Source organism: Uranotaenia lowii, chromosome 3 (genome assembly GCF_029784155.1).
Source record: "Uranotaenia lowii strain MFRU-FL chromosome 3, ASM2978415v1, whole genome shotgun sequence".
Taxonomy (NCBI): Eukaryota; Metazoa; Arthropoda; class Insecta; order Diptera; family Culicidae; genus Uranotaenia; species Uranotaenia lowii.
In genome coordinates, this window is record NC_073693.1 from 6,088,244 (window position 1) to 6,106,792 (window position 18,549).

Genomic DNA, 18,549 nt, shown 5'->3' on the forward strand with positions numbered 1-18,549 from the left:
GATGATATAAATATGTAAAACGTAAATACGAAAAGAAATCAGGAATAATTAACAAATTTCAGAAATGTAAAAGCTTAAATTTTTGATTGCGATGAAATCAAAGGTTAAGATAAGGTAAACAGTTAAAACACTGAAGAAAGTTCGTCCCCTCACTAGATGAATTTTTAAATCCAGGCACCCTTCAATGGGATCAATAAATCGGACCTTTCAATCTGTATCCATTAATTTGGATGACAGCCTTCGACTGGGTGAATTATAAATTCTCATATATCAACCGTCTTCGGTGAGAAAGAAGCATATATATTTTATGAACCTCAAATCCCAGCCGATGACAGCGAGCGAGAGTCAGGCGATTGAAAAAAGGATAAATCGAGAGACAACGAGATGACAGTGGGTATTAAAACCTCCCACTTGATTTACAAATGGCTCTCGAGGCCCGAGGATCAACTTGGACCGCAATAAAACACACCCTAATCCCCGTTCGGTTCGGTTCGGAAAAGTGGGCTCGATGAAAGAATCGCAATAGTTTCATTCAAAAACAAACAAATAAACTAAACCACCACATCCCATACTCCGAAGCTTCAGTCTGGGACAGACAGACAGGCGAAGTCCAATGCTGGAAGAGACCCATCGGACCAGATTAATTCAATCAATTTGTGAATAAACCACGTTTTATTTACCAGAGCAATCGGAGGCTGGGCCAGACAGTCACTGCTGAGTTGAGGATAAATGAAAATGCCATTTGCAGCAGGCTTGGCCCGACCGGACAACCGACAACGACAACAACGGGTGACGACGATCCCCGATACCGGGCCAGATAACATTTAGAAAAAATAACATCTACATAAACAAGTGGCCAGTGGATCATCGGGCTTAGCAAGTTTTTTTCCATCCTCTGATTTACCGGAAACCGAATCGGGTCGGTTGTTAGGCAATATTGAAATTGATAGTTTAGCTTCGGATGTATGCAGATATAAACAGTTTGAGAGGAAAATTATATTGTATTATCTTGTGAATTACTGGAAAATTTCTAATTTATAAAATTTTGTAGTCCTTAGTTTACTTTTTGTTCTGCTTTTTTAATTTGAGGCCTTGATAAAAAGTAAATGTTTGAGCATTTATAAAAACGGGATAAATATCTGGAATTTAAATTGAAAAGTAAACAGACAAACAAATTAAAAAAAAAATCCAACTAAAAATTTAAAACCAATATTTATTTCATTTATTATTCTTATTTATTAGTTTGGAGCTTCTCCCATCTGATAAAAAGGAACCTCCCAAACAATTTTCTTTCATTTTCTCAAGAATCAAATGTAATGGCATCCATTTTTCAACCCAGTTTTTCCCTTTTTGTTTTCACTTTCACCATGGGCCGGGCATTAGGAGGCAATCATCCAGCCATAGTATTTTAATATTTAAGGTAAGCTATTCCGCTTTTTTTTTTTCAAATGTATTGGTAAGAGGTGGTGGCTCGAAACCAGAATTTACCCGAAAACCGCAAAGAACTATTTCTCCGGAAGCGTGACAAAAACGCGTGTTTGTTGAACCCACTTAGAATTGATTATATTTTGATAACATATCAAACTCAACATTGATAATATTGGTAGACTGGTTTTGTAGAATCGAAGTGACATTTTCATAAGCATCAATCAGGGCCGACCTCATATTACGCTCCAACAAGAGGACTCGAAAAATAGTTATGAAATTCCTGACAAATGCATCGAATCGACAATATTATGAGAAAAATATGCACTGGTCCATTGAAATGTACCTTACTAAATATAGTTATTTTTCGACATAGCTAAGAGTAATTTGAAATGGGTTTTGACAATTTCAAATCAGAATTTGATGATTTATGTCTCGTGTAACATTTTGTTAGTTTCTTATCAGCTGATATGTTAACTTCAAGTAAGTTCAAATGAAAGATGTTATATGTGCAAATTTGAAAGCAATCGATGATATGTATTAGGAAATTGAATCTACCTAAGGAAACCGAAAAACAGCTACTCTTGCGAGTGGTTTTAGTTAAGTTAAGACTGCACAGTGCAATGAAAGGGTATTTAGAGATGAACTTCGAAACAACTTCGAAAACTTAAAAGTTATTGAAACAATAAATGTTAAGTTGTGTAGAAAGAATTTCAAATTTGAATGATTGAAAGTTGTTCATGAGACTAGATGACCTTAACAACCGAGTTGATTCCAAAACTAAAAACTTAAAACATGTTTTCATCACATTTCAAAACCTTCTCAATGAAATCTCAGTGAAATGCGTTGAGCCATACGTGAAATATTACAGATTGAAAAAAGTCCAAAAATTTCAAATTTTTGTAGGACTGTATATCTCAACTCAAATTTCAGAAATTCAACGATTCTTGCAGATAACAATGAAATAGTTGCTCTAGCTGCAACAAAAAGTTTGGGTTTAAATCAACAAAGTACAAAGTTTCGGAGGATAAAGTTGAAGAATTTGTATGCCTGCATCTGGTCGCACGGTCAATTTTGAAAATAAATATGTACAATATGTCGGCTTTCCACTTGAAATTTGAATTCTTGTTTGTGAAATGGAGTTCTGAAATTTGAAGTTTTAAAAAATTAGTTAGTATGATACTTATTTCAGAAATAACTAGGTTTGAAAAAGATATTATAAATAAATTGCAACCAACGTATATATAAGTTTCAGCAGAAAATATTTTATCCGAATGTCATGGGCGCTTTAGAAGAATAGCTCTCACTAATCTGAATGAATACACTCTAGACAGACAGTAGGTGTACTAGAAGAAACGTGAAAAAAAAAACAGAACAAAAAACCACAGGAGTTAAAATAAAATCGTCGAATCGAAAAGTTCATGGCTCAATGTGAAATTTTTGAATTATATAGATTGTAAACTCGATCAAATAAGTATTTAATAAATGTGTACGAGAATTTTCTTCAGATTTGGAAATTTACTTAAAAGAAGAACAATTGGAAATAATTTGATAAACTTGTTAAGAATTGTGACAGAATTTGATGGAAAGAAACTGATTTGTTGTGAAAAATAAGGGATGCTCTAGTCAAATATATTTCTCCTAGACACTTTTAGAGATTGATTTATTGATATCCTCCAGTTTTTTTTTGCCTAGTGTCCCTTCCACCGAAACTATTGAGGACAATCTTATACAAGAAATGTAAAACAAAACACTTACACCATGATCATCAAGTGATTTTCATGCACTGAAATGCATTTGAATATTTTAGAAAAACAAAATAATCATCTTATAGCAGAAATTTTACCGTTTTATGGAAAAACTGTTCCTATACAAAAAACAAATAGGCAGAATATTGAATGATAATAATAATTTCGGATGAAACTTTTTTTTATTCATTTTTATGAACAAACTTATGAATTTCCTAGATTCGCACCACATTTCATGTGCATGGCTTGGAAAGTATATAAACAATGCAACTGGCACCTCTATTTGCCATCATTGTTAGATCTGTCATGATCAGTTATGTCAACCTTCCAGATTTTCTCTGGATCTTCCAGACTTTTTGGACTTTTGCTAGATATTTTTTTTAGGTTTCCAGACTTCCAGACCTTTTTTCATTTCTTCCAGACTTTTCCAGACTTTTGAGTTTCAACATGAATTTTCTGACAAAACAATCAAAATTCATAATTTTCGTTGCAAAATGGGAAGAATTGATTCCAGTGATTGAATTTTGCTGAGCATGAATTGATCAACCTTCTCTCGCTCACTGCTTTACTCGGAAGCAAAGGTTGCTTTGAGGCAGCGAAAACGACAAAACCGATGATGCATACGCTCTCAACATGGCCCGCCTTCAAGAAGCAACATACATTCAAGGCAGCGAATCCAAAAAACCAAACGAATGTCTCTCACTCAGCTCCTGTTACATTCTTGAGGGAACCGAATTCAAAAGGCACAGTCAGGCGGCGGCAACGCTATTCAAACCGTATGGAGCACATCTCTCAGATTTCCCCTTTTTTCCCCTCGTTTTGACAGATTTAAGCTTTTTTCCCCAGATTTAAGCTTTCGTCTCCTATGCTCTCAAGGCAAAAAAAAGCTTAAATCTGAGGAAAAAAAGCTTAAAAACGAGATTCACAACCACTTATTTAAAAGATGTTGGTCACACGATACATAGACAAATCGTGTAACGTTGCAGCCATCTGGGCACAGCAAACCCGAGTCTCCTCGTTTGTGCCTGGATCGAATACCCGAGGTTTAACTGCTGTTGCTATTATTGCACAGCAGCCGCACGCAGGCAGCTGGTGTTTTCGTTTCTTTTTCCTCCCCCCTCCTTGCTTCATACGTTGCGGGCAGATGGCTGCAACGTTACCCGATTTGTCTATGTATCGTGTGACCAACATCTTTTAAATTAGTGGTTGTGAATCTCGTTTTGAAACTTTTTTTCCTCAGATTTAAGCTTTTTTTGCCTTGAGAGCATAGGAGACGAAAGCTTAAATCTGAGGAAAAAAGCTTAAATCTGTCAAAACGAGGGGAAAAAAGGGGAAATCAGAGAGATGTACTCCATACGGTTTGAATAGCGTTGCCGCCGCCTGGTTGCGGGCAATATGTTCGGTTGTTGTCGTTGTTGCCTCAACCTATGTGGCGAGATTGAAGATGTTCTCCTCAACGACAGCTATCGGCTTGAGTCCATCAAATTCACAGATGGCTGCAACGTTACACGATTTGTCTATGTATCGTGTGACCAACATCTTTTAAATTAGTGGTTGTGAATCTCGTTTTTAAGCTTTTTTTCCTCAGATTTAAGCTTTTTTGCCTTGAGAGCATAGGAGACGAAAGCTTAAATCTGAGGAAAAAAGCTTAAATCTGTCAAAACGAGGGGAAAAAAGGGGAAATCTGAGAGATGTGCTCCATACGGTTTGAATAGCGTTGCCGCCGCCTGCAAATTCAATAACGTAAATGAGTATGTGTGCCTCGTCTTCTTCATGCATCATGTTGCAACCGAACGTTGAGAGAGTTCGTTCGGGGCAGCAAACGAATAGTGTCTCTCAGAGCAGATCCTCCTCATGGGGGGAGGTTTGAATGAATGTATATGTATCGTCTCCTGTATTACTATGCGAGGCCTCAAAGCGTGTATTTTGAGAGCCTCTGATGAGAAAATTGGTGAGGATTTCAATCACTGATTGATTCAAATTAGTAATTGAAGAGTGAGGAATGCCGTGAAGATGGTAGAAAAACAGAAAGTAAAGCATAAAACGTAGTACCGCCGACATCACCACAATAGTTTCAGGCATTGATAGTGTATGAAATGTATGATTATTATGAAGTAATGAGTGTTATTCCCTAGACTGCAATATTGCGATCTGGTGACCAAAAAAAAGGTCATCACCTATCAAGAGTTGACATTTTTTCAAAATCTTCCAGAAATTTCTGAAAAACAGTTGGCATCACTAGTCATGATAGATATCTTTTTCACTCCAATCCTCTCCTTCTCTCTAATGGGCCTCGTTACATACACGGAGGTCCTTCAGCCATCCAGTGACTCATTCGTTTGTCGTGTCTTGCGCATCAACGGTCGTGAGCTTTGGACGCACAGTTCACAGTGGAAAAGCCGGACCGGATCAACAGGAACAAACATTGTCGTTCCGGTTCTCCGGTAGGCTCGAGATAGAGCCTCACAGACCCTACGGATTATGTCCACGTGAGGGAAGCAAAAACTGTGCAGGGAACGTGGTCAAAATTAGAAGCGGTATTTGAGGATTCCGGACTGACAGGAAAAGTTGGCTTGCTGCCAAAACGAACCACTCCATGGAAACGTATGTCAATATATAGTGACCACAGCACAGCAACTACGTAGAAACGGTTTTGGCACGGAAAAAAAGACAAGGTAGGCTTCTCCCACGAGAAGACAATTCGTTTGAATCTTAGCAAGTAACGTCATTGCTATTTTCGAACAGTGTGCAAGGCAAAAGTTTTGCGCGCGTAAGATTATGCTGCGTTGCATACACCGAGGCTCACTAGATGGATAGCAGTGACGTCATTATCGGGAATATATCACCTTGTGTTATTCTAATTACACCGTGGGCTTTGGCATGAGCGAATAGTGGGTAGGAACTCCTTTGTTGGCAGTATTACCGAAATCGTACAGCCCAGCATTCGAAAACTTCGATGCAGCAATCAACGGCGTTGTCATCAAGACGAAGCTACTGCATGAAGTTAGAGCACCTGAACCATGCGTAAGCACCACTGAAAAAGCACCAAGAAAGGAAACCATCGGATTTCAAAAAAGGTTAAATATGCAGGATATGCAAGTTGCCTATCCATCTTTCGAAGGATTGTCCATCAAAAGAAAGAAAGTTGAAAGCATGGTGTACCGTTTTATCGACAAATGGAAGCGAACATTTTGGCGAAGATTCGCTTTTCACTCCGGTGGGAGTGAAAATCCGTTGCGTAGCAGCATGGTGTTCGTACCTGAGATAAAAGTAGTCCCACTGGACTTCGAGCAAATAGTTGAGGATGATCACGTTAGTGTTGATGAAGGTTCCTAAAACTATGACAGCGCAGATGGATCAAAGGTTACGATGCAGCACGCGACATGACAATTAACGCGCTCCCCCGTATCTATCATCAAATCCGACCGTCTCACAGGTGTTGAGGAGCAGCAGACAGAAGCGCTGTCTTACAGGCAAGTTGGAAAATTTCATATTTTCAAGCACTGGTTTGCCTTCCAACCGTTTTTCAGAGGATCCCCCTTCAAATATTTCCAAACAAGGTCCTGAACCAGGAAATGGAGAATCCACATCAAGGACTCGCCGCCTATAGGATCCATGGTGGTGATTCTCGAAACCGTTCCAAAGCCCTGAAATCGCGCGACGCTAGGCATTAGATGAAGAATACAGATCGCTCATCGAAAACGGAGGCTGCATCATATTCTAGGGATCCAGAAAGCAAATAAGCTAAGCTTCACTGAAGCCGAACTCGTTACTCTAGCTCAAGCATGCCATACTCGTTTTAGTGTGCGGACCGCATTAAAAATTTTATATGACGTAGAGGGCCGCAGCAAAAATCAGTTAGAAAACATAACATATAAGTTTCGCGGAGATTAGATACAATAAAATGGAATATAGTTATAAGTAAACTTCTAATGAAATTTTGCGTTAAATCTTTATGTAAGCGTTTAATGTTTAACATTCTTATATTATAATGCAGTATATCTATGGTCAGGTTGAAGTTTATTTGTCACTGATACTTTCATTATTTATGATAAATTTTTATCAGATAATCTCGAACGATGAGGAGTTTTTGTAGCTTTAATTATGGAAAAAAAACTGCTCACATAGATAGCTACTTGCAAACAAAGCAAGAATTCTGGCAACAAATTTCCGTAACTCAACGTAGCGTTCAGGCAAATAGCTGTAAAATTTGGGTACAGCCACTTCAATGTGTTTCGCTTTTAATAAAGAATCGCACTACAGCTCTATCAACTATTGTTGCAAATTATCAGCGGCAATTTTAGGAGCAAACGAAAATGGAGATACAAACAACGAAAAATTTTTCTCGTACGAATTAAAGTCACGAAAACGGCTTTTGAATGCATCTAGTAACGATTCTAGTTGAAGTACGTATTTACCAAATGATGCAGCCTCATTTGATCTTTTCAGTTCTTGACACGTAGAGAAGTGCACAAGGTTTTCTTTGGAAATGTGGTTGATCCATAACCGTAACTTCGCTTGAAAGTTTTTTACATCATCACAAGCAGTTATGATATTTTTTTTCTTTTCCTTGAAACTTTAAGTTCTAATCTTGCAGGTGGCCAGTGAGATCAACGTCAGATGATAAATCCTGAACCCAGTCGTCTGCTTGGAAATGTTCAACAGGTTCACCGTTCATTTCCAAAAATAATATTATTTCCTCTCGTAGCAAAAAAATTCTTTTTAATATGTTGTGGCAGGAAAGCCACCAGTGATGGTAAATTTCGCCCGTCACGCTTGACCCGACTAGTTTTGTTTCATCAAACGACTGGCACTGTTCTCAATTGACGGAGCCTCACTACTCGCATGACGGATAAAGCACGACAACAATCAACATTTCTCCATCATCGACTGGCGAAGCTCCTACACATGGTCAAAATTTCTCCTGATAGTGACTGGCAAATCTCTTCACACTTCGATCGGCTGCTGACGGCAGGTACAACTAATTGAACGACTTGCTGGCAGAGAGCAACAATAGCAATAAAAAACTGAAAACGAGCTTGCTGGCAGGAGCAACAATAATAATAAATGCATTTCTTGTTCGTCTTCGGTCGTCTTTGGCTTACTGGCAGGAGCAACAATAATAATAAATGCGTTTCTTTCTCGTCATCGGTCATTTGAATGCGATTGCTTGACTAGGTTATTATTTTAGCTTCAAATGAATGGGGAATGAATGACAGGCAAACGAAGTGACTGGTCGTTAAGGAACAGTCAATTGAGTTTGACGGACCAAGAGGCTTCACAGTCACAGCTTCACGCCTCATGACGATGACTTTTGCCAAGTCTGAAAGCCACTTCTGTGTAGTAGGGAATTTTGTGAAAATTTAAGACGGGGCTACGCGGGCCGCATTGACCAAGGCCGAGGGCCGCATGCGGCCCGCAAACCCCTAGTTTGACATGCCTGCTCTAGCTTAAAGCGGGTTATAGACTACACCACATTTGTACAAATGCGATGAAATTCGATGACATTTTGTCGCTGTGAACACGATTTGCATCGTGTATGGAACTGTTTGAATGAGCGCGCAAATGGTTATAGTAAATTCGGTCCGGATCAAAATATTTTGTACAAACCACCCTCTGTGGCATGGTGTATGGTGCTGATTGTACAAAATTCAGGCCATTTACTCAGCCACAGCCGGGGTGGAGGTGGTTTTTTGTTGTTGCTGTTGCTGTTTTCGCCAGCCATCGTTTGTGTTCGCGCGAAATTTGTTTGCATCGTGTGTGGGCGATCATAGATCAAATAATTGTCGTGGAATCATCGAATTTGCACACGCCATTTGTGTAGTCTATGGCCTGCTTAAGGGTGCCATTAATTGCTTTGGGTGCGCCGGTTGATTTGCAATATCTGTGGAGACGTGTCCACAAAGTTTCGAAGATAAACAGAGCTGCATTGAGATCATTTGAAGATAAAGTATATGAGGCCAAATCTATTCAATGTTTTTCATAACAGGATAAATATTACATACAAGGGATATTTTTACAAACCTCGTAACGATTAGATATTTCATGAATTGAAAACGATAAACATTTTGGAATCCAAATAAAAATTTTAAAAAGACTTCAAAGCTTACATGACCAAACATGGGTCGAATTAGTCATAATTATGAATACAAAGCTTCCAAATTTCTTAAACTTAAATAACTTATTTTGATTTATATTCCATGAGAACCCGAGCAAGGCCGGATGAAATCAGCTAGTTAAGAATAAAATTTCGCTAGTTGAATAAAATAAAATTCAGAATATTACCTTATTGAAACCAGTTTGTTCAGATTCTTTTTAATTTATTTTTGCTCCAGACCAATGCAATGCTTTGATGGACAAACATAAATTTTTGAAAAAAAATTTCATTCATTTACAGTAGTTTTTATATGTATTTATATATTTGTATGTATGAAACAGATAAGTTTTCTATATAGATGAATGCTTTTTTTTGCGTTCATGCTATAATTGATAATGATGGGTTCAAGATGTGTAACTGCGTTAACACGCAGTCCTAACAGAACTTTCATTTCCAGTATTTGCGAACTTCTTCAACCAGAGATAGAACAAACTCCTCACGAAAGTACATATTCACTTTCAACTTTATGACAGAATCGTACAAATTAGTGGAAGTGACACTTCCATTGAGTCATCTGCATCCATTAGGCGCTTGATGCAGCCAGGATGCTGTGTATAAAGCTGTTGTACTTTTTTTTTGCTACACTTTTTCACATACATGGAACCTGAAGTTACCCAACTTTGACGACATGTATGGTACCGTACATTGGAGGAAGGAATGGCCCGTTTTTTCATCAAACCGATGCATCACGACCCAACAACCCAAACGACGATGCTGGGTCACTCTTCTGGTGTCTTAGGTTCATTTGTGCAAAATGAGATGGGAAAAATTTGTACGTACAAACATTTATGTTCGCGGTTTATCCGAAAACACACAACAGCAAAACACGCCGCAAACAAGAGCCGCTCAGATATCCCAACATAAACATGCTATTTTTTCGTCGCGCGTTTTGTGGCGCCCCACGAAGATCACAAGTCCTAAGCCGGTGTGTGAAGAGTTTTCCACTTTGTTTTCCGCAACCTCTCTCTTCATCGGTCGTCGAAATGAAGAGCCAAGTTGGTTGAAATCATAATTTTAGCATGTTTATCGTTGATGATTACGAGCGCTGAATGTTGTGTGGGAAGCTTTCATTTGTTTTTATTTAGAATTTGCGCTGCGCATAACGGTCGCTCCAAGGGTGCTTTTGGGCGGAAAGGAAAACAAGCAAAAACACACCAAAAAAGCTGCTAAAATCAACTACACACGAGCGACGACGCGGGTTTACAATGAAAATCGTGATGTGTGAAAGAATCTGCCACGGCTTTGAAGTTTCGTTTCGGGGAGTCTCTCGTGTATGTTTGTATTTTTACCCTGCAATTTTGTTGGTTTTGTTTTCACTTTCCATCTGTTTGGCGGGTGAAATATGTAATTTCAAATGCCAAGCTGTTTGGAATTCCGGCTCGAGAAAAATGGCGAAACACTCGAAAAAATCACTTCCAATTTGCCATGCGAATGACATTGTGTTGGGGTTGTTGAAGTGTGGTTGTCTGAACTTGTTGTTAGGAGGGTAATGATAATTGTTATTTCGAGTTAAATCGTTTATGTTGGAATTTAGTATCGACATTTGTTTTCAGAGATCAGAATAAAGAAAACATTTAAAAAATAAAAAAGTAACATCATAATAACAATTAAAACAACATTTTAACAACATTTAAATAACAGTTGCAACAATAAGTTTTTCACCTAGGAAAAATGCGAAACTTATAACAGATAAATTTGGAAAATTTTAAGGCACTGATTTATTGAGTTGGTTAAGGAGGGATAGGTGTTTGGTTCCCATGGAGATTTATCCTAAGTAAATTCTCAATTCAAAGAATATATTTCACGTAGTAACGGAAGATTACCTGATATCAAAAGGTATTAAGCTATTAATGTTTTGACCTTAAAGTCAGATTTTATAAATGTTCGTGTAATTTATAGATTTTACCACTTTCTGTCGTCTTTTTCGCGCGTTGCTAAAATAGGAGTTTATGCTATCAACATTATAATAGTTTGTGAGACACAATGACCAAAATAACTTACGATTTCCTCACAGATTCGTTTTGACTTTGGCTAGGATGATCATCATTCAAACAAATAGGTACCTGAAACGAGAACGGAGAAAATTTATACATATAGGAACAATTTATTATTTCACTTAAATCTGGGTTAATGTGCTATTTCGCCTTATTTTATTGCCACTAAACAGTGAAACCAATTTTGAACAGGGGTATCTACACACTCATTTGTGGCATTCGGTTTGACAGAGTTTCCAATAAAATAAAACCGATCTTCCCCATCTCTCACACAAATCCTCAAGCGCGATGTTTATTCGGTTTTAATCTGATAATTATGCAGATTGTGAGTTATTAATTTTCCCCTGGGTTCTCTTTCCCGCCCCATCGTTAAGCTTTCAACAGCTTTAGAGGGGGCTAAATATTTCAGGAGCAACCGAAATCCATACAAATGTGTTCGATTTTATTGCGAAAGGTCACCTCACCAGAGCTCTGGGCTTAATTCTTTGCCGAAATTCGTCCGCTGAAATACTGAACATGGCTTTCGGGAGACATAGAATGGTGTTGAGATAAATAAAATATAATTTAGCGGAAAAGGCCACACCGATTTTGAGCGAGGCGGAAAGTTTTTGGAGACCGAGAAGAAAAATGGTCCGGTTAAATTGCCCTCTGGGGCAAAATTGCAGTTGGATTTCGCGTCGCCGTCCGTTGCTTTTTTTCGAGCGTTTTATAATATACAAAATGTACACTTTTCATGGTCAAAAGACGCATTTCGAGGGGCAGCGAGGGGGTCATTCTTCAGTGCAATTTGGCACTTTTCGGTCCCGCTATTATTGTGAATCCGTTGCGGTGAACTTACATACTATAAAATTACCGGTTTTTGGCGTTGGTACCTTTTATGTGCTGTGGCAGTGTCAATTTGGTAGATTCCGTTAGAATTATGCGCGCCCTTTTATTTGGGCTCTGTGACCTTGTGTGCGTCAAACGCAATTTATCGTTTCCATTGGCGTTGAGACGAAGGATTTTTGGAATTGCCTGCATCTATCAATGTGAATCGCATTGAAATGCATTATTGAAAGTTTTATGATTTACAAAAAAAGCAAAATTGAGAAAGTTAATCAAATATGCAAATTTGACAGATTTTACAAAATGGACACAATTGAAAAAAATTCGAAGCTTGTAAGAAAAAAGAATTAAAGTTTCAAATTCCCTGAAAATTCTGTACAGTTTACTTAATTTTTTTTTAATTTTAAACATTTTTCAAAACTGTTCTGGAGTTTATTTATTTTATTTACATAGTATTACGTCTCACGACATAACTTGACGAACATAATTCCTAAAATTCACTCGGTCCATGGCAACCGTTCTCCAATTTCTCGGGCACCCACGTTCGCCAGATCACGCTCCACTTGGTCTGACCACCTGGTTCTGGAGTTTATAAAATATTCAAAAAATATTTTTATGTGGTTTTGATCTTTTGAAACCGGCTCTGCTACCTGTTGGAGAAATCGATGGTTAGTTTATTTTATCCAACGTTTCTAGACTAGATTGGTCTTATCCTAAGGGAAAACTACAAAGTTGTACATATTTTATAGAGTATAATACACCAATTTGACACATACCAGTAGAATGTTGAACAACGTATATTTTTATTTTATTGAAAAATACCAACTTTTAAAAACTGAATAGTTTTCAAAATAATTTAAATTTCTTCAATGTGTTCATTTTGTTATAGTTTTTACAATTCGCATTATTCTCAAATGTTTAATTTTATAAATTTGCTTTGAACTTTCAAAATCTCCAAGATTTTTCAGCATTCTCACATTCGCTTCTCTCATCTCAACATTTCTACATTTTAAAGATTCTCATTGAAGAAGTTGTATGTAATTAGCTGCAAAACCATTGCATTGTCAAGATCTTTAGAACCGTGTATTGCTCATTTGTGTATATTCTGGCCAATTTCCAAATCTTGTACTAATTTTATACTGAAAACAAATTCTTTTTTCATAACTTTTTTCTCCCCAGGTGAAATTTTTGACTCCATAGTGTTTTTTTTTCTTGATTCGTCAAGATCTTTCAAACTGTGAGTGACACATCTGTGTACACCGGAAAACCAACTTTTATACATTTTTTCACTTTCAACAAGTTCTCAGAAAATTTCTTCAATACTTCGGGTCCCGTCGAATTTCCAGTTTTTCAAAATTGTTAAATACTTTAGTACACTTTTTTTTTATTTTATTTTTCAAGCATAAAAACTTTCCAAGAATTTTTTGTAGCATTTTTTTTTAATTTCATAAATATTTGCTTATTTTATGTAATGTTTTCAAATAATAATTTTGAAAACATTGAACTGGTCATTCATGTAATCCAGGAAATGCTTAATAACACTAGAGAACAGCATTTTGTTGCCTTGGTTTAAAAACTGTTTATGGGAGATTTTTGCGTAGTTTATTCGAATCAATTGTCAAATTTTGTCTATCAGCTCTTGTTTCGATGATATGGCTTGTGAAAATTTTGAAGTTGATCGATTTTGAGTAAATTGAATTGTGAAATTTCGAATAAAGTGAATAAATTCGGGCAAAACCTGGGCTTTTTTCAATTAAATCCAGGCACCCGAGCTAGACCGGACTGTTCCCAAATTTTGGATCAAATATTCAGGCAAACCCGGATAAAACCGGGCAATCTGGCTACCTTATAATAGATTCAGAGAAATTAAGCTACAAAATAATTTTGTTCTATAAATTAAAAAAATTTAAATCATCACAACTATTTCTGACACCGGTTAGGAAAGTCTTCTAGTATTGGATATTAAAGATTTTAATTTTAAAAATTGTTGAAGCCTGCATAATAATTGGACTTATGGTTTGAGAATAATGTAAGATTCAATTTGGGTTGAAATTCTTTAAAAAATACTTAAAATTGCCGTACTTTGCGAAATTGGAAAAAATAAACAATAAGAAAACTTCTATAACTTTTTTCTTTGAAGTCAGAATTACTCGCAATCTTCGGCAAAGTTGATTTTTGAATTTAAACTTTATCTTTATAATATTCTGCAGTTTTGCCAAATAAGTGCATAAACTGATTAAACGAATTTTCCCATTTTGAAAGGTTATTTCGAAAACTAGAGTTTCTAGAAAAAAAAAATTAATTGCATATTTTGAATCAGCGCCCCAAAGTTAGTGAAAACCAGTTTTTAAATTTTTTGCATCTCGAAAAAATGTAAATTTTGTTGCCCTGTAAAATTTTAAATTTTTTTAATTGGTTAAAATGTTGATTTAAAATTTGAAATTTGATAAAATTTCTAAAAATAATAAAGTAATTTTGAAATTTTCGAAAGTCTAAGAAGTTGTTAAATATTCTAAAGAAAAAATGTCTAATTTTTCTCCACTCTCAAAACTTCGATAGTCTTCAAATCTTTAAATTTAGTACAATTTGAACATTTTTTAAAGTTTCCCTAAAAGTGTTATTTATCGAAAATGTTCAAATTTTAAAATTGATAATAAAATCCTTGCTGCATCTATTAAAGATTCAGAAATGTTCTTCTACGTTACTTAAAATTTTTTCTCAATGAATTTTCATTCATTATACAGCCGATCCTAGAATTTCAAAAAGGCTTGCCGAAAGACAAAAACTTATTACTTTTTTTTATTTGTTTCAAATTCACCCTCAATAAAGTTTGATAACTTCTTTTTTGTAAACCTCGACCTGTTTATTGAAAGTTTGCAGTAGGCGATGATTTTTGCTAATCGCACGCGATTTTCTTTCCGTCCACTAAATTTTTACAATATTTTTAATTTCAGTACGTAAAACAGTCGGAAATTAACAAGCTTGAAGTAAAACCTGGAAGAAAGTGCAAAAGTGTCCACTGGAAGTTCCGAAAATTTAGATGGAGATTAGTGCTATTTCGTAGAAAGAATTTAAAACTGGTAACTGCAGAAACGCAGTGTTTACATATTGAAATTAAACTTTATTATCGTTTGGATGTCTAGAATTGATAGGGGAAGCCCTTATTGCGACGAGTGTCCGGGAGCGCTGTATGAAAGTTTAGAAGTAATTTTTTCTCTAAAAAATAACAATCATAAATAAATTGTTGAAAGCCTCGAACGAATAGGGAGGAATTAACACTGATGTGTTTTAATTGGCCCTTATGCGTGTCGTGATTTTACGATTCTTACGAATCTCAATCCAGAGATTAACTCAGACACGTCTGTCACTCACGAGAATAGATCAATGAATAACTTTGTTTTGTTTTTTTGCCTAGTGTTGCCTAAATAACAAACGTTGCCATAGAATTTTATTTAATTTTATTTATCTTCGGTGTTGCCGAATACAACTTTTATTTTATTTTATTTGTATTAAATTTGATTTATTTTCTGCATTTGAGTTTTTGTGCACATGTTAAACACTTTTTGTGAGAGGAAAAGGAGTAGGCGTTGTCTAAATGGCACCGCACGTGTTTTTTTCGGGTCTGTGGAAATTGTACTAAATATATTGTTTTAGTAGCGATTTTTTGATGAATTGCGCGAAAAAATGATCAACGAGTAGCCGGAGGAAAACACAGTATTTCAATCAGTGGAAGTAATTTGAATGGGCTTGAGGGAGGATTGTTTATTGAATTTGTTTTGTGCAAGTGGTTTGTTTTTTTTGTGCAACTGAAGTGATATCTTACAAGCCGGGAAAGGGGAGGTTGAGTGTTCCGAAAATAATCAGTGGTATTAGAAATCTGTGTTTTTGTTTAAAAATGTGTTGGGAGTTTGGGACTGCAGTGCTTAAGGGGGGGGGGTAGGGTCTAACGGGTATAAAAAAACACAATTTTCACGATTTTTTTCTAGAGCTATCGTTTAAACAAATGTATTCAAATTTTTTGCATTATACAAAGCATTGTTAAAAGAACATTTAATAATTTTTTCGTAGAAAAATATTGAAAAATGAGCCGGTGACGGAGCATTTTCGAGGATGCCTTTTAGAAAACAGGATTTGCGGTGGACACTATATCTCAGCACAGAATCATCTGAAGTCAAAAAATCAGAGCAAAATATTTTTAATAGATGTTTTTCTGGACCCCAACGTTTTTATTTAAATTAAAAATATTTTTAAGAAATTTTTGTGGCTGTTTGAAGTAAAAACTACGATTTTTCACTTAAAAATCCGCCATTTTTCACCTCTAAAATTTCCCTAAAGTAAAGAAAATCAAAAAAGAAAAACGTTGGGGTCTGGTATTTTATATGTAGAAAATATATTCCAAATTTGAAAAGAATCGGATAAGTAGTTTTCAAATGACGATGTCCACGGACTTTAAAAATGTGCTTTCGAGAAAAACGCGTTTGAAGTTTTTGCTCTTGCTTTCTTGCAGTATTAGATAGGAGGAGATAAAGGCCTATAACTTCTACAGTTTTGCTTCAATTGACTTGAAAACTTGACACAACATTCTTGAAATGTTTTACTATAAGAAAATAAAAAAATAAAAAAATCGATTTTTTGAAAGTGTTAGACCCTACCCCCCCCTTAAATATTAAATTCGACATTTTTAAGTTGATTTTTCAAAATAATGACCCTGTGTAATGATGGACTGGGAAAGTAAATTCCTAAGTTCTAGCAACAGTCATGCCAATCTCGGCATGCTGCGATAGAATAGGTTCGAAGCACTGTGGGTTTGTGAGCAACATAAAAATTACTAGAGCTTTTTTTGGCATAACAATAAGTACCCTTTCATTATAGGGGTACAAGGGTAAGTACAAGGAAAAGTAGATGGTAACAAGGTAAGATGTCAAAACATCATTGCAATTGTGAAAATATTTTTCTTTTCATTATATATCAAAAATAGCTTAACTCTATTATTGGGTTTAGTTGGGGGAATTGGACAGGACATCAAACGATCAGAAGACTGATATACAATGGATTGTGGGTTCAAGCCAGCCGGAGTATCTCGGCAAATTTGGAATCATGGGAGGTTACTGTAGTACCTTTTCAGGATTCTTTATTTGTTTCGAACAGTTGTAAGGGAGTAAGATGAGCCAAACCTGTCCCAAACCAGTGGTAACGGACCCCTTGGTTGTGCTGCAATTATTGTTGATGAGTTAAGCATGAACAATATTTGAATTTGCGATTGAGACTTCCCGTACCGACACGGGTCGAAAGACCTATCGGCCACTACTGGTGGGTTCTCTTACATACATACATACATACATACATACATACATACATACATACATACATACATACATACATACATACAATTTGATTTATTTTCTGCATATCCCAAATCTCATCTCTACATTCCTTCTCACCTCTATTTTCAATTGAAACTTTTCACTCATCGAATTTTGTTTTTATCTCTAATTTTTTTCTACCAACTATCCATAGTTTTTATTCCATATTCCACATCTTCAATCTCCATCCTACAAATTTTATTTAACTTCTGCATATTATTCATCTCTTCTCAAAATTCCGTATTCTCTATTCTCTGTATTTGTTTTTCAAATACCAAATTACCCTAATCTGTACATTTCCTGTTACTCAGCCTCTGTTTACGATATAATTCGATAGTATTCTTAGAAATAGCCTTTCCAACCAGACGGCCTATTCTAAACAAACAATCAGCAGAAGCAGCCTTTAAATCTGCACTTCCTTAGCCAATTCTGTCTTTTCCACCGGAAGGCCAAATCAAAACAAACAATCAGCAGCAACAGTCTTATAAATCTGCGCTTCCTAAGCCCATTCCGTCTTTTTCCACAGAAAGGCCAAATCAAAACAAACAATCAGCAGCAGCAACATTAAAAATCTGCGCTTGCTAAGCCAATTCTGCCTTTATCAACCGGAAGACCAAATCAAAACAAGCAATCAGTAGCAGCCTCAATATTTGCGCTTTCTAAGCCAATCCGTCTTTTTCTAGAAGCCGAATCAGAATCAATTTTCTTCGTAGCAGCAGCCTTTGGAATCTGTGCTCCCTGTGCCAATACGTCTTTCTACCGGAGGCCGAATTAAAAACAATTTTTTTTTCGGAGCAGCAGCCTCGACAATCTTCGCTTTCTGTCTGATGACTGACTTTGCTTTGTTTGTTTCGCCTAGTGTTGCTTTAATAACAAACTTTCCCACAGAAATTTATTTTATTTTAACTATTTTCAGTGTTGCGAATACAACTTTTATTTAATTTTATTTGAATTAGATTTGATTTATTTTCATCCCATTTCTACAATGCGGTCTACTTTTTTTTTTCTCGCGATTCACCTGTACTTATTTGAATGTT

General features: G+C 36.2%; 1 protein-coding gene across 3 annotated transcripts in view; it reads right to left on the bottom strand.

Annotated features, from left to right (window-relative positions):
* The window catches only part of LOC129755768 (uncharacterized), a 208,657-nt gene that overhangs the window by 82,047 nt on the left and 108,061 nt on the right, over nucleotides 1-18,549 (bottom strand). Inside the window, exon 2 of one of the 3 annotated variants that reach the window (XM_055752409.1) lies at nucleotides 11,332-11,393. The exons of the other annotated variants lie outside the window; for them this stretch is intronic. The gene's annotated coding sequence lies outside the window, so the exon portion shown is untranslated. The remainder of the gene's footprint in view (nucleotides 1-11,331; nucleotides 11,394-18,549) is intronic. 3 annotated transcript variants of the gene reach the window in all.